We start from the raw sequence: 13,937 nt of genomic DNA, 5'->3' as shown, positions 1-13,937 counted from the left end.
ACACACACACACACACACACACACACGGAAGGCCTCCGGCCAGCCGGCTCCTCCCGGGCCTTGGGAGCCGGGCTCCGAGCGGAACGCAGCTGCCGGCCACAGGCCCCGCCCCCCCTCCCCCCCCCCCCCCCCCCCCCGGCATTAGCCTCCGGAACAGAAAGGGCCAGGGCTCGGCGAGGCCAGGGAAGCACTTGGGCGAAAACTCCAGTGAGAACAGTTGTTGGGCCACGAGGGTGACCTCACGGTGAAGGGGCTGGGAGCGGCCCCGTGTCCTCACGCCCGCCACCTCCTCAAGGAGCGGGAGGGGCCACACCTGCCGGCCACTCTCAGGCCCTCTGCCGACAGGACACCTGCCGGCGGCCTCGGGGGGGGGGCCCTCCCTCCCCGCCTCTGCGTGTCCGCTCTCCCTCCCCACCTCTGCGTGCCCCCCCTCCCTCCCCGCCTCTGCGTGTCCCGAGAGGAGCCGGCTCTCCAGGCTCCCTGGGCCGGGCGCGTGCTGTGCCATCAGACAGCGTGGTTGGCGCGTGTGCCACTCAGCCCCCAGGACGGGTCGGGTGCCACGGCTCTCCCACCAGCAGTTTGAACCAAAGAGGCCACTTGAGATTCTGAGTCATGAGAGAGGACGGCTGGATTCTCTACACCATGTTTGGTGCTGCAATGAGGGTGCAGCAGGGCCTAGTGCCAAGGGCCGGGAGGAGCGGGCAGAGTAGGTTCAAAACCCCCGCAACCGGCGAGAGACACGTGCAGTTGGACCACATGCGAAGGCATCCCCAAGGACCGGCGCACAGTTTACCGATAAAGTTCATCGATTCCTGGACGTGAATAAACAAAAGAAAAAGACACCGAGGGTCCTAGTGGCTACAAGGTAACGAGGAGGGAGCACCAGGGCCTGGCAGCTGTAAATCTCACCGTGGAATGCCAGCCCTGGGTGGAAGGTCAGAGCTTTGCATGGGGCTCACTGGAGACGGTGGCCGGGGTCTGCTGGAGCCCAGCCCCAGGGGGGGCGGGTAGAGGACCTGAGAGGGACACCCACAGTGACTAAAAGACAGGATAGCCGACCGGTGTGGCTCAGCAATTGAGCATCAACCTGGTTCACCTGCGAGAACCAGGAGGTGACAGTTTGATTCCTGGTCAGGGCACATGCTCTGGTTTCGGACTTGGTCCCCAGTAGGGGGCGTGCAGGAGGCAGCTGATCCCTGATTCTCTGTCATCGTTGATGCTTCTCTCCCTTCCTCTCTGAAATCAATAAAAATCAATTAAATAAACCAAGGCCTGAAGGGTAGTAAATGTTGCCAAGGGGCTATGCATCAGCGAAGAGGGTGCCAACTAGCTGTTCCCAGAGGCACTCAAGGGGCTGGGCACCCCCGGCCTGTCCACTCCACCTGCTGGAATGCTGGAACAGTGGTTCTCAACCTGTGGGCCGCGACCCCTTTGGCGGTCAAACGACCCTTTCACAGGGGTCGCCTAAGACCATCGGAAAACACATATATAATTACATATTGTTTTTGTGACTAATCACTGTGCTTTAATTATGTTGCATTTGTAGCAATGACATTGGGGGTCACCACAACATGAGGAGCTGTATTAAAGGGTCACGGCGTTAGGAAGGTTGAGAACCACTGATCTAGACTCTTGTGCGGAACTCCTAGCCCCACTCCCTTCGTGGGGAGCAGCTATCTGTCCCCCGGGCCCCCCTCTGTCCGAGGCATCGAGATGGGGGCTCCGGCTTTCCGTCTTGGCTCCCCGGGAGCCCTGCTTTCTGATGTGGGGCCCGGTCTCCTGTGAAAGGAAATCCAGGGCAGCTGGAAACAGCCCAGTGGGAGCCTGGGGTGGTGGGGGTGGCAGGCGGCTCACAGGCCGTTCCCTCCTGCCCTTTGGGCAGCTTCAGAGGAAAGTGCCGGGACCTTGAGGCCTCTGGGCAGGTGCCCTCGGTGGACCCCACCCACCGCCCAACCCACAGTGCCCGGTCCACTTCCAGGAATGGCCGTCTTTCTCCAGAGCCCGGCACCCTCTCCGCTTCTGGTAAATTCTCAGGTTCTGCCCAAGGGTTAATTTAGGTGGGAATTCCCCCAGGTCCTGGTCTCACTGCTCGGCTGGGCCACGTGACCGTCTGAGCCGGGCAGATACAGAGAAGTGAGTGTTTAGGACGAAACAGCCTGGCGAGGACATGGGGGGTGTGGGTGCACAGGGCGCAGGGGCGAGGCTGCCTCGGGGGTGTAGGGGTGTGGGTGCACAGGGCACAGGGGTGAGGCTGCCTCAGGGGGGTGGGAGGTGTGGGTACACAGGGCACAGGGGCGAGGCTGCCTCAGGGGGGTGGGAGGTGTAGGTGCACAGGGCGCAGGGGTGAGGCTGCCTGGGGGCGGGTGGCGAGTTGCTTTGAGGGAGGATGAGACAGATTGGGCCTGGATTGGACACCTCTCGCTATTGGTGGGGGCGGCCCCGGGGGCGGGAGGGGGGGGGAGACCGGGAGCTGACCCAGGGAGGGAGGCAGGAAGCGGCGCTGCTCACCCAGGTGTTTCATCAGTTGCCCGCAGGTGGGGCAGTGTGGCCAGGCTGGGAGCTGGCCCCCCACTTCCATCCCTCCTTGTATATCCCCCCCAGGCCCAGGACTCTGCAGACTCGTGCAGAGGGGCCTCCCTGTCCCTTCCCCTCGGCCCTCCGGCTGAGAGCAGCCTCGGGGGCAGCCCCAAAACGGGCCCAGAGTCAAAACTGCAGCTCCGGTTCCCCAGCCTGACCCGGCCTTCGGGGCCCCTGCACGCACCCCCCCATCAGGGGCCTGACTCCGGCCCAGAGACCAGGTTGGCTGGCAGAGGGGGCTGCTGGGCCCAGAGGGGACCCGCCCCGAGGAAGTAACCGGGGTGGTTCTGGGCCCCTGTGGCTTCCGGCCCAGCACGGAGGGGGCTTGAGGCGGTCGAATCTCAGGCGGGAGCAGGGCCTTTTCCTTTCTGGAAAGCAAGTTCCCAAGCCTGGATGGGGGCCTGTCTGGTGCGCCCTGGCCCCCGGCCGCGGCCTCGGGACGCCGGGCAGCTTGGCGGGGGCTGGAGCAGGTGCCCGGCGCCCCCACTCCTGTCCCCAGCTGCCTGACCCATCCGACCAGGCCCGCCTGTGGGGTGCAGCTGCTGGTCGAGTTTCTGCAAAGCCAGGCTTCTCACCAGGAACTGGCCTCCGGGAGGGAGGGAGGCCGGCAGCGTCCACGCAGAAGGAGGCCACCCGTGTCCTCAGAAAGCCTCCTCCTGGCTACCTCCCACCTGAGTGGGCGAGGGCACCACACGCGGATTCTCCGGCTTCTGCTCGGGCCTCTGTGGCTGCTGCTTCTGCTTTCACGCCCGTGGGCTTGGTCTTGAGCGGGAGTCGGCTCACACCTGCACACTCCTGGGAGCCACGGAGTATGTGGGGGGCAGGGAGGAGCACCCACAGACAGGGACACACGGGACCAGAGTGGGGCTGGGGCCTGGACAGGGCTGGGGGGCTTCCAGAGCAGGGGAATGGGGGGAGAATGGGGGGCCGGGGGAAAAGGGGGGAGAGGCGGGGGAGGGGAGGCGAGGGGGAAGAGGGCGGCCCCTCGGTGGGCCCACCATCCAATCAGATCAGGCGCATCCAGATAAATGTGAATAATCGGGCGGCAGAGGGATTGGGATGATCTAATTAAAAGGACGGTGCGAGCTGGCAGCTCTGCCAGGAACCGCTCGGGTGAGACCAGGGGCCGGGAGAGGAAGCACGGAGCCCTGAGCCGCCTGAAGGAGAGGAGCCTGGCCCCCAGCGGCCCTGCCCTCCGAGCCCCCCACCCCTCCGGCCTGTCAGCAACGCCAGCCGCCGGCCACCTACAGGGCCAGGCCCCGCGCCTGGGAGCAGCCCTCGCTGGGTGGGGGGACGCCTCACCCGGGCCCAGCCCGCGGCCAGAAGCGGCGACATCTGTCTGCCTGGCGGGTCCCTGTCAAGGCTCTGGGGGCTCATTTTCTCTTGAATCAAGATCGATGTGGGTCCCGTGGGAGTTGATGGAGCCCTTCGGCCTTCGCCAACTTGGCCTGGTCCAGCGGAGCGGGAGGCGCGGGGCCAGGCAGCGGGAGGCCGGGCAACGGGGGCCAGGACCAGAGGAGCCCTGAGCAGAGGAGGGACCCCTGGCTCCCCCGCCTGGCAGCCCAGACGCCCCTCACTCTGGCCCCCGCCCGGCCCCTGACGGACAGGCAGCCAGTCGGGGGGGTGGGGGCGGGGGGGGCGGGCTCCCGGCTTCCAGACCTGAGCAGCTGCGGCGGCGGCGCTTTCTTCTGTGTTTGGGGTAAACACCTCTCTGTCCAGCCCCACTTGCCGCCCCGAGACCGTCTACAGGAGGGACCCTGGGAGGTGTGGGGGCCCGCTGACCGCTGACCGGGCCCCTGGCTTGCGGGGGCCTCCTTGGGGAGGCCTGGGAAGAGCAGGGGTCAAGGGTCGGTCACCTAGCCCCACTCCAGGCGGGGCCTCCCCCCTCCCAGCCACACCCGCTGCTGGGGCACCCCGTGACCTGTGGCCGGGAGAGAGGGACCTCTGAGTAGACAGGCGGGGGTGAGGTGGGGGGGCTGGTGAACACCCACATTGGACACTCCCCATCCACCTGGGGCTCAGTGCTCACAGTGGCCAGGGGGGCAGCGCGGCCTTTCACCCACGTCCTAAAGGAGGAACAGAGGCTGAGTGACCGCCCCAAGTCACCTAGCCGGTGGGCGGCAGAGCCAGGACCCGCCCGTGTCTCGATCCTCCTTTCCCTGTGCTTGGCCGTTTCCCGCCAAGGCTGCGGCTGTCCTTCTCCCGGGACGGGCCCTCGGGCGCTGCCAGCTGGCCCCCGAGGTCTCAGGTGGCCGGACTCTGAAAGGAGCGGCCTCAGGCCCACTCGGGGGAGGGTGGCTGTGTGGGCTGCACGTGCTGTGTGACCCCGGCTGCTGCCTGCCCTCTCTGGGCCTCTGTCTGCGGGGCAGGAGGTCGGGGTGTGACAGCCGCCTGAGGACAGGAGCCCTTCCCAGCAGGGGGGCACCAGGCCACCCAGCTGAGGGAGGAGGGGCTGCACCCAGGGAGCAGGCGGACGAGACCGCACGGCCCCTCCTGCCCACCAGGCTGGGAGCCCGCGGGGTAGAGGGACACCCCAAATGGATGCACCCCTGGGCTTGGTCCTGGGGGGGCAGGGAGGAGCACCCACAGACAGGGACCATTGGAAGGGGGGCCATTTGCTTCAGGGCGCCTCAAGGCAGAGAGGGCAGCCCTGAGAGAAGAGGGAGGGAGCGAGGACGGGCCCACCGGGAGCCCTGCAGGTCTCAGGGGGCAGAAATGGGGGTATGGCGGGCCGTGGGGAGTCCATCCACTCAGCGTCCTGGGTCCAGCCTGGCCGGGCTGTGGGGGTGCCATGGAGGTGTGGTGGGGACCGGGGAGTCCTGGGCTCTGCCCCAGGCCCCGCAGGTTAGCTCCCGCCTCTGACGTGGGGCTCAAGCGCCCTCTGCTCAGGGGGAGCAGGAGCAGCCATGCATGAGCGCCTGCTGTATACCAAATGCCTGGTCCACACACACACACACACACACACACACACACACACACACACACACACGTGTCTTCAGGTGAGAAACAGACTGTGGGGGGGAGCCACAGCGATCACAGGGGACAGGCAGGGCACTGGACCCACTCCGGGGGTGCGAGGCGCGAACGATGGGGGCTGGGCCGGGGCTACATGAGCCCTCCCGCCCCTCCCCTGGCCCAGCTGCCAGCAGCGACCCTCCCGGCCACCTGCGAGCAGAGGCTGGCACCTGCCTCAGGGCCCAGCCTCTCAGGACCGGGGCACAGATGGGTGAGGTGCCCATGGGTCCTGCCGGGACAGCAGAATCTCCAGGACTGAAAACTGGGGCTGCCTGGGCCCTCCCAGGTGTGCGGGGGGGGGGGGGGAATGGGCGGGGCCCTGTCTGTTTGAGGGTCCCCTGGGGCCTCAGCGTGGACGCGCTGGCCCTGCCCTCTAAGGGGCCTCTTCCCAGTGCAGCCTGAGACCCCTCTCCCCTTCCCACCAACACCCACTGGCCCAAGGCTGCAGGGGTGCCTGGGGAAGGGTTCCAGCTCCCAGCCCCTGGGTGCTCGAGGGGCTGCAGGGCGGTGCCCACCCCCCTCCCTGGGAGCCGCTGGGACCCAGGGGGAGGAGCTGGGAGGCCCCGGTGGCTTCACCCACTTCTATCTTCTGAAACCACAGACTATAAACCCACCGCAGCCCAGACTGCCCCCGGGGCAGGGGGCTCATGCCCACACCACAGGGGACTCCCCCAGCGTGGACTTTGGCCAGAGGACTCCCCACCGCGGGGCGGGGCCGGAGAAGGCCCGTGTGTGAATCCCCACGCCGTTCACCCGCCCTGGGCCTGGAAGCACATCCCGTGACCCCTCGGAACTGGATGCGCCCCCCCCACCCCGCCCCCAGCTGGCTTCTCGCCGCCCGCCACACCCTGGGCCTCCCACTGGGACCGCTGGCCTGGCCGCGAGTCAGAGGCCCCGCGGTGGCCCCTACGCCCCGAGCCGGCCCACAGCAGCCTCGCCCGTACGCTGGACGATAAATTAATAAACAAGCCCTGCCCTGCCGCTCCGCAAACATTGTCGGAATGAAGGCGTGTCCCTCCCGCCGGCCACGCAGCGTGCAGACCACAGGCCACAGGAGCCGACAGGTGCTGCTCCCATGCGATAGGAGCCGGGCCAGAGGCCGCAGGCCATGGGGGTGGCGGGGGAGGGGGAAGGGGGGGTGTTGGTTCCACCCCTGGCCCCTCTTGCTGTGTAATCGGGGAGGAGCCAGGAGCCCTGCACAATGCAACACATTCAGAATCAGGGGGGCCCCCCCGAACGTGGCAGGGACCCAGCCCACCACTCAGTTACGCCTCCTGGTGGCCACACCGGGCAGGGCTATGATCATCCCCATTTTCTAGATTCGAAGCTGAGGCACAGAGCGTTTAAGTGACCTGTCCAAGGTCACACAGCTGCTCAGTGGCCCCCAGATTCAAACCCCAGAGCGAGCCCCAGAGCCCCCACTCTGACCTCGTCACTGCAGCCCCGCCCCCCTCACCTCTGCCCTCTGGGCGGCTGGTGCCCACGGCCAAGGAGGATGACAGCTCAAGGGCAGTGCCCCGGGAAAGACTGGTCAGGTCTCAGCAGGGCACCAAGCCGCCAGTCGGGGGGTGGGGGTCCCACGGACACTGTCAGCCGACGTCCCAAGGGCGAGGGAGCAGGGACCAACAACAGGAAGTGACCCGGGAAGCTGGAGGCTGCTGTGTCCTCCCACAACCGGACGTCTGAAGGGACAGTCCTGGGATAAACAAGAGGCGCGTGGCCTGCTGAGAGCGGGGACACGCTCCTCGGGCTCAGGCCCCAGTGTGTGGTCCCCACCTGATTTGCCTCGGTTTCCCCGTCCGTCCTAGTGGGAGGCGTGAGCACCTTCTACAAGGGGGGTGTGAGGTGTGAGGAGTCAGTGAGATGCTGACGGGTCACGCGGTGCCTGGCGCCCAGCAGGCCCTCGGCCGCCCGCAGCTGCTGAGAGAATGTGGACCGACCTGCCCTCTCCACGTCCAGCCCCGGGAATACGGGAAGATGCGGGCCCAGTGAGCCAGGCCCCGCCCAGGAGCCAGGGTTGGTCAGCCAGGCCCCGGGCGCCTGCAGGGGCCGCTCCGCTATCTCTCGGCCTTGAACTTTCTGTTCTGTTTTGCAATCGGCTCAGAAAGCGGCATTTCTAAACGCCCTTCTTATCTCGCGGACACTTCCAACAACAATAGCCGATTGTGCAGCGGTGGAGTGGGCACCCTGAATTCCCGTTCCCCCGCCCCCCGCCCCCCAACACACACACACCTTTTAGTGGCTGCAGCTTTAGAACTATAATGCTGCCATTGTGGCCGTCTGCCCAGGTGACAGTGTGACCCTGGAGTTCAGAAACTTGAAAGGGTGGGGGGCCGCGGAGGGGGCCGCGGAGAGGGGCACCCCGAGGCCCCCGCGAGCTCCTCCCGGGAAGCCCTCCGGCAGCGAAGGGGCAGGTCTCGCTCACGTGGCCTGGAGAGCGTGGCCGGGCGGCCGGGCTTTAAACTACGGAGTGATTTGTCAAAACATCAGCGTTTTCTCGGTTTTGAAGAAACAAAATAGGTTTATAACTTTTACCCCTCCGAGAGGCAGCTGCCGTGAAGACTGGACTCTGGTTTGTCTGTACGTCCGCGGCCGGGTCCGTGGCCTGCCCGGCCTCGTGCTGCCTGCGGAGCGGTGCCCTGGGCACACGGGCTCTGCTGGGCTCAGGATCTGTAAACAGGCCCGTGGGGGGCTGGCCGGTGTGGCTCAGTGGGTAGAGTGCGGCCCTCAGACTGAAGCGTCCCGAGTTCGGTTCCGGCCAAGCGCATGCACCTCAGTTGCAGGCTGGATCCCTGGCCCTGGAGCACCTGCGGGAGGCAACCAGTGATGTCTCTCTCACATCCATGATTCTCTCTCTCTCCCCCTCCCTTCACTCCCTTTATGGACAAATATCCTGGGGTGAGGATTAATAAAAACAAAAACCCAGGCACACAGAGAGCCCACCTGCCGCGGAGCCCTCAGGCCACGTGTGGGAGCGGCCCCAGGACAGGGGACTTCCTGCCTGGCCGGCTCCGAGAAACCCCAGGAGGCATTTCTCAGAGCGCCTGGCAGCCCTGCACATTCTCGGGATCTCAGGACGCGGCGGCCGGAACAGGAAGCAGATCCAATTCCGTGGCCTGGCAGCCGGCGCCCTGGCAGGGAGACCGGGCAGCGAGGGGCCTGGCGCGGGCACTGGGACCTGACGCTTCCCTGGGCCTCCTGCCCGCCCCCCGCCCCCCACCCCTCGTGGCCTCCGTCTGCAGAGGGCCCCTCCCTTTGCTGGCCGCCGGGTGAAGGGGGACGTGGTGACTGGCATGTGACACCCACGTACCGGGCACAGGGCGCAGGCGACAAGGAGGCTTAAAGCCGTGGCGGTCTGTCTTCTGGGCGCTGCACCGGCTTCAGCCCACGTGCCTCCCCACACGCGCCCGGCAGCTTCCCGGCCAGGCCTGGCCCGCGTCTGGCTGCCCCCAGGGCCTTGTGCCCCGCAGGCTTGCCCGTCCCAGCTCTCCTTCTGCGTGAGACCCCTTCTCGCCTTGGGACAGAGGCTCCCCAGGCCGGGGGGCAAATTGTGGGCATAGAAAGAGACCTGGAAGGACCCCATCCCCCCAGCAGGGCCGCCGAGGGTGTGGGCACGGCCTTGGAGAGCGTGGGGGGCAGCCAGGCTGGGGAGAGCCCGCGGCAGGGACCTCCGAGCCCACGGGGGACCTAGCAGCTGCCCGCACCTGGGCTGGTCTGTCCCGCAGCCAGGAGGCGAGGCTTGCTCTTCCCCGCAGGCCGCCCGCCCGCCCTCAGCAGTGACCTCTCACCCGGTTCGCCAAGGAGGAGCTGTGTGAGCTGCCCTGGGGGACGGGGATGAGTGTCAGGGCACAGGGCACAGAGCGAGGGAGCCTGCCGGGCGGGTGCTGGCCAGCGGGGGAGGCACCAGGCGACCTTCGAGCCGAGAGAGGCCAGGGGTTCTGAGAGCTGGGCTCAGGCCTGGGATCGAGGCAGGGGACCCCGGACCTAGGGGACGCTGGGAACGCCTGCGTGCGTCCTGTCTGGGGAGCAGTCAGGGCGCCTTGCCCCGCGTGCTGAGGACAGAGCCTTCAGCCACAGCAGAGCCAGAGGAGAAGGCGGTGGCTGGCTGAGGGAGTCAACAGAGGCCTCTTACCCCTGGCTCACAGCCAAGTGCAGGCGGCACCCAGACCCGCAGGAGGCCATGGTGGTTGGGCGGAGCCTTCAGAGCAGGCAGGGTCAGCCGGGAAGGCTTCCTGGGAGAGGTGACCCCCCTGTGGGCAGGGAGGGCATCTCAGAATCCCTCTGCTGGCTTACCTGCCCCGGGCGAGCCGCGCAGGCCCCGGGCGGGGCCTCCAGAGCGGGCGGTTGTGCAGCCTCTTGCCCAGCAGGAGACAGAAATGCCGTGGCCGTGCCGTCTTTTGCTTGAAGTGATTTATTGATGCCAAGTTCACGTACGGAAAATTATAACCATTTTAAGCGGAGCAATTCCGTGGCACCGAGCGCACGCAGTGTCCTGCGGCCGCCGCCTCTCTCTTCGCCCCAGAGGGAAACCCCGTGCCCACTAAGCAGTTTCTACCGGGCCCCTACCCCCACCTGCACCCCCACCCCCCACCCCCGGCAACCACCAGCCTCTCAGTGGATTTGCCGTTCTGGATATTCCACATCCTGAGCCACTTTTAAAAATATGTTTTTATTGATGTCAGAGAGGAAGGGAGAGGGAGAGAGAAACATCCATGATGAGAGAATCACGGATCGGCTGCCTCCTGCACGCCCCTCACTGGGGACGGAGCCCACAACCCAAGCCTGTGCCCTGATGGGGGAATCGAACCCTGACCTCCTGGTTCCTAGGTCGACGCTCAACCACGGAGCCACACCGGCCGGGCCCGAAGCCGTTTTTAAAAGAGCAAGAAGCGGGTCGTGGCCCCGCTGCCTGCCACGAGCTGTGGGGGCTTGAGCACCGCACGCTGGCTCCTGTGTCTGTTTCCTCGCCTGTAAACGGCGTGTGGATGGGCTGGGTGGGGGCAGGGGGGTCATCCACGCGGAGCACCGACAGGTGACAGCAGGTGGGCGCCAAGGCCACAGCGATGGGGGCGGGGCCGGCGCCTCTGGGTGTCCCCCGGCGGCCAGCTCTGCACACGTGGCTGGGCGGCCGCAGGTCCTCCTCCCGCGCAGGCCATCCATCAGCTCAGCGGGTCCTGTCCGGCCGCGAGTGGCCATAACGCGCCCCCTCCCCCCGCCAGTGCCCAGGTTTTATGTTGTAGGACACGGGGCACCTCCCACACGCCGCTAATGACAGGCATCATGAAGCAATAAACGCGGTGGCGGGGCGGGGGGCGGGGGGCGGGGGGCGGGGCGGGAGGGGCGCCGTCCCTGCTCCCGCGGTGGCCGGTGGGGCAGCGCGCTCCCAGAATTGATTAGTCTTGGACGTGCTGACCTTTTTGTTCTTGAAAAATTGCTTTTGAGCCGCCGAGGCAATAAAAGTAAATTGATTCAGAGAGAATGAGGATGAAGTTTGCGTTGGGCGGGGGAAGCGGATAAATGGGACGCGGGCCTCCTGCCCCCGCCCGCCCCACCGCCCCCGCCCCGGGCTGCAGGTGGGCAGGCCCGCAGGCAGGTGCAGGCGAGGAAGGAAACTGAGAGTGAGAGAGGGCGGGACAGGCAGAAGCGGAGGGGTGGGGGAGGGGAGGGGGAGGGGAGGGGGAGGGGCGCGGGGAGGGGAGGGAGGCAGAAAAGAGAAAAGCACCAGTGGGAAGGCCAGGGGGTTCGGGCTGGACGTGGTGGGGGCGGGGAGCAGAGAGCAGGGAGCAGGGAAGCCTGAGGGCCCGGGATGCACAGTGGCCCCGGCAGGCCCCCCTGAACACGCCCCTGCGGGCCATCTCCTCCCCCCACGCCTCACTGTCGTCCCGTTTCAAAGACGAGGAGCCTGAGGCCCCGGGAGACCAAGTCGCTTGCTCCGGGTCACCAGCGGGGAGGGGTGCAGCCAGCTGAGCCCCCAGAGGCCAGGCAGGGGCCCCAGAGGGGGCTCCCCGGGCAGAGGGGTACATGGGCCCCACCAGCCCCACAGACCTGAGGGGGGACGACTGTCTCCGGGGCCAGGAAGACAAGCCCGGGTCCCGCGGCTGAGCGAGGACAGCGCGGGGGGAGGGGGGTGGCGGGGGGGGGGGGGGTCCGGGCCGCCTGCAGCCTCCGCCTGTGGCCCTGTAACCGCGGGAACCCCGCTCCTCGCCGGGGCGCTTGGCAGGTGGCAGGAGCTGGGCTCTGCGGGAACGAGAGCCGTGTTTCGGGCGCCCGCTGGCCGAGGGGTGCCGCTGTCTCCTAGTTCAGGGGCCCGCCCCCGGGTGACGGTCTGGGGGGGCGAGAGGTGGAATCTGTGCCTTTTGGGTTGGAGTGAGTAACTTTAAGTGGGGAGCAGACACCGAATCAGGGGGTGCAGGAAGGGGCTGATGTCGCCCTACAGTGCAGGCTCCCCAGGGGACAGCCCCAAACCCCGAGGAGCTCTGTGGGCAATGCTGGCGTCTCGGGGCTCACGAGGCTGCCCTCTGCCCCCCGCTGGCACGGGGACCGGGCCTGAGCTGACTTCCTCTGAGACACCCGGGTCCGCAGCCCTGGGACAACCGGCCGCCCACGGGCACCCACCTGGGCTCCCTGGGCACCTGGGCTCACGGGCTCGCACCTCCGCCCCAGCCCCTCCCGCAGCCCCAGGAGGAGGCCCAGCCTCGCTGCCTCTGCTTCTGGGGCGGGGAAGGGGCTTTCCAAGGCCCCCATCCCAGCACGTCCACCAGGCCCGGGGCAGGCCCAGCGCCAGGCGGGGCAGGTTGTGTGGAACCGGGAGCCCCCCTCCTCCCCAGCCCCCACCCCGACTCCCCGCAGCGGAGGCCTGGGGGGCGTGGGTGCCTGGCGACAGGACGGCGTCGCCTGTGGAGATGCTCAGCACACGCCCCCCACCTCTCCGCTGGGTGCGGGAATCCAGGCGCAGGGCTGGGGATGGCTCCTTGTCTGTTTTATAAACAACTTCGAGGTGTAAGTCACAGGCCACGCGTGAACCTGCGTCATGTGTGCTGCTCGGAGGTTTTAGTCAACGACCGGGCTGTGCGCCGCCGCCGCCACCTTTCGGGGGAGATTTCTGTCCCCCAGGAAGGCTCCTCCCGCCTGCTGGCCTCCTCTCCCGGCCTCTCCCAGCCGCTAACCCACGTCCTGTCCCCACAGCTCTGCCTCTTGGGCACATTTCATGTAAATGGGAGAATGTGCCCTGGCCAGTGTGGCTCAGTGGATAGAGCGTCGGCCTGTGGACTGCAGGGTCCCGGGTTCGATTCCAGTGAAGGGCATGTGCCTGGGTTTTGGGCTCGATCCTGGGGGGTGGGGGGGGGGGGCGTGCAGGAGGCAGCCGGGCCATGATTCCCTGTCATCGTGGATGTTTTGGTGATGACTCCTGAGTCCTCCTGGGGCTGGAGAACACGGGGACCCCCACCCTGTGCATCCCCCCGGGGCGCCGACCCTCCCCACTCCCACCGACCCCGAAGGGGAGAAGGCCAGGTGACTACGCTCCCTGCCCGCCGCCCCCCTCCCTGGCTGCTGGCCTGCGGGGTCCCCGGAGGAGGGAGGGGCGCTTTTCGGGGTGTCTCCTTACGGGGAAACGGAGGCTTGCGTGGTTCGGTAACGCACCTGCCTGAGGTTTCCCTACTAGGGAGTCCCCGGCTGCTGGGCTCACGGAGCCTTCCTGCCTGGGCGAGCGGTGACCAGGGCCCGCTCTCCGGCTGCCCTCTGGGGGGGAATAGGAGGCGGGGCCTGTTTGGGGAGCAGCCCGGGCCGGGAGCCACCCTGGCACTGGCCTGGAGCAAGGCTCGCCCCGGCGCTGGGGGTGCCAGGCAGCTGCGGACTATGGGGCCGGGAGGGCTCGGGGCTGAGTCAGGTGCAGCCAGCGGTGCCCTGGGCCCCGGCCCGGCTCTTCCACTTCCCCTGGCGCGGGGGGCAGCTGGGAGGGGGGCCGGCGGGCTCCGGCATCTCTAGTCTCAGAAAGGGGAGCTTTGAGACGGGCGCCCACCAGCCAGCTGCTGGGGCTGAGGGCAGGGATGGCGGGTCACCCTGAGCCCCTGGTCCGGACGGGAGGTCCCAGCCTGCGGCGGCCGCCCCGGAGCCACAGCCAGACCCCGCACCCACCCGGGCAGAGGCCACTCCACAAGCCGCCTCCGACCGTCGAGCAGCTCGGGACGAGGGGCTGACGAACCCCAGCTCCTCCGGGTCCGTGTCGGGTCAGGGGCCAGGGGCTCACCTCCCTCCTGCTCCAGTGCCCCCTTCCCACGGTCACCGCCATTGGAGGGGGCTTCCTGGCAAGGCCACCGGCAGCGCTGGCTGGTCCGGGTCCCGGT

The 13,937-nt window shown here is 67.5% G+C and overlaps 1 protein-coding gene across 1 annotated transcript in view; it reads left to right on the top strand.

Annotated features, from left to right (window-relative positions):
- TBC1D16 (TBC1 domain family member 16) overlaps positions 1–13,937 on the top strand; it is an 82,441-nt gene that overhangs the window by 52,548 nt on the left and 15,956 nt on the right. The gene's annotated exons all lie outside the window — the stretch shown is intronic.

Source organism: Myotis nattereri (genome assembly GCF_964212035.1).
Source record: "Myotis nattereri genome assembly, chromosome: 16".
Lineage (NCBI taxonomy): Eukaryota > Metazoa > Chordata > Mammalia > Chiroptera > Vespertilionidae > Myotis > Myotis nattereri.
This window is presented reverse-complemented; position numbering and strand designations above follow the sequence as displayed.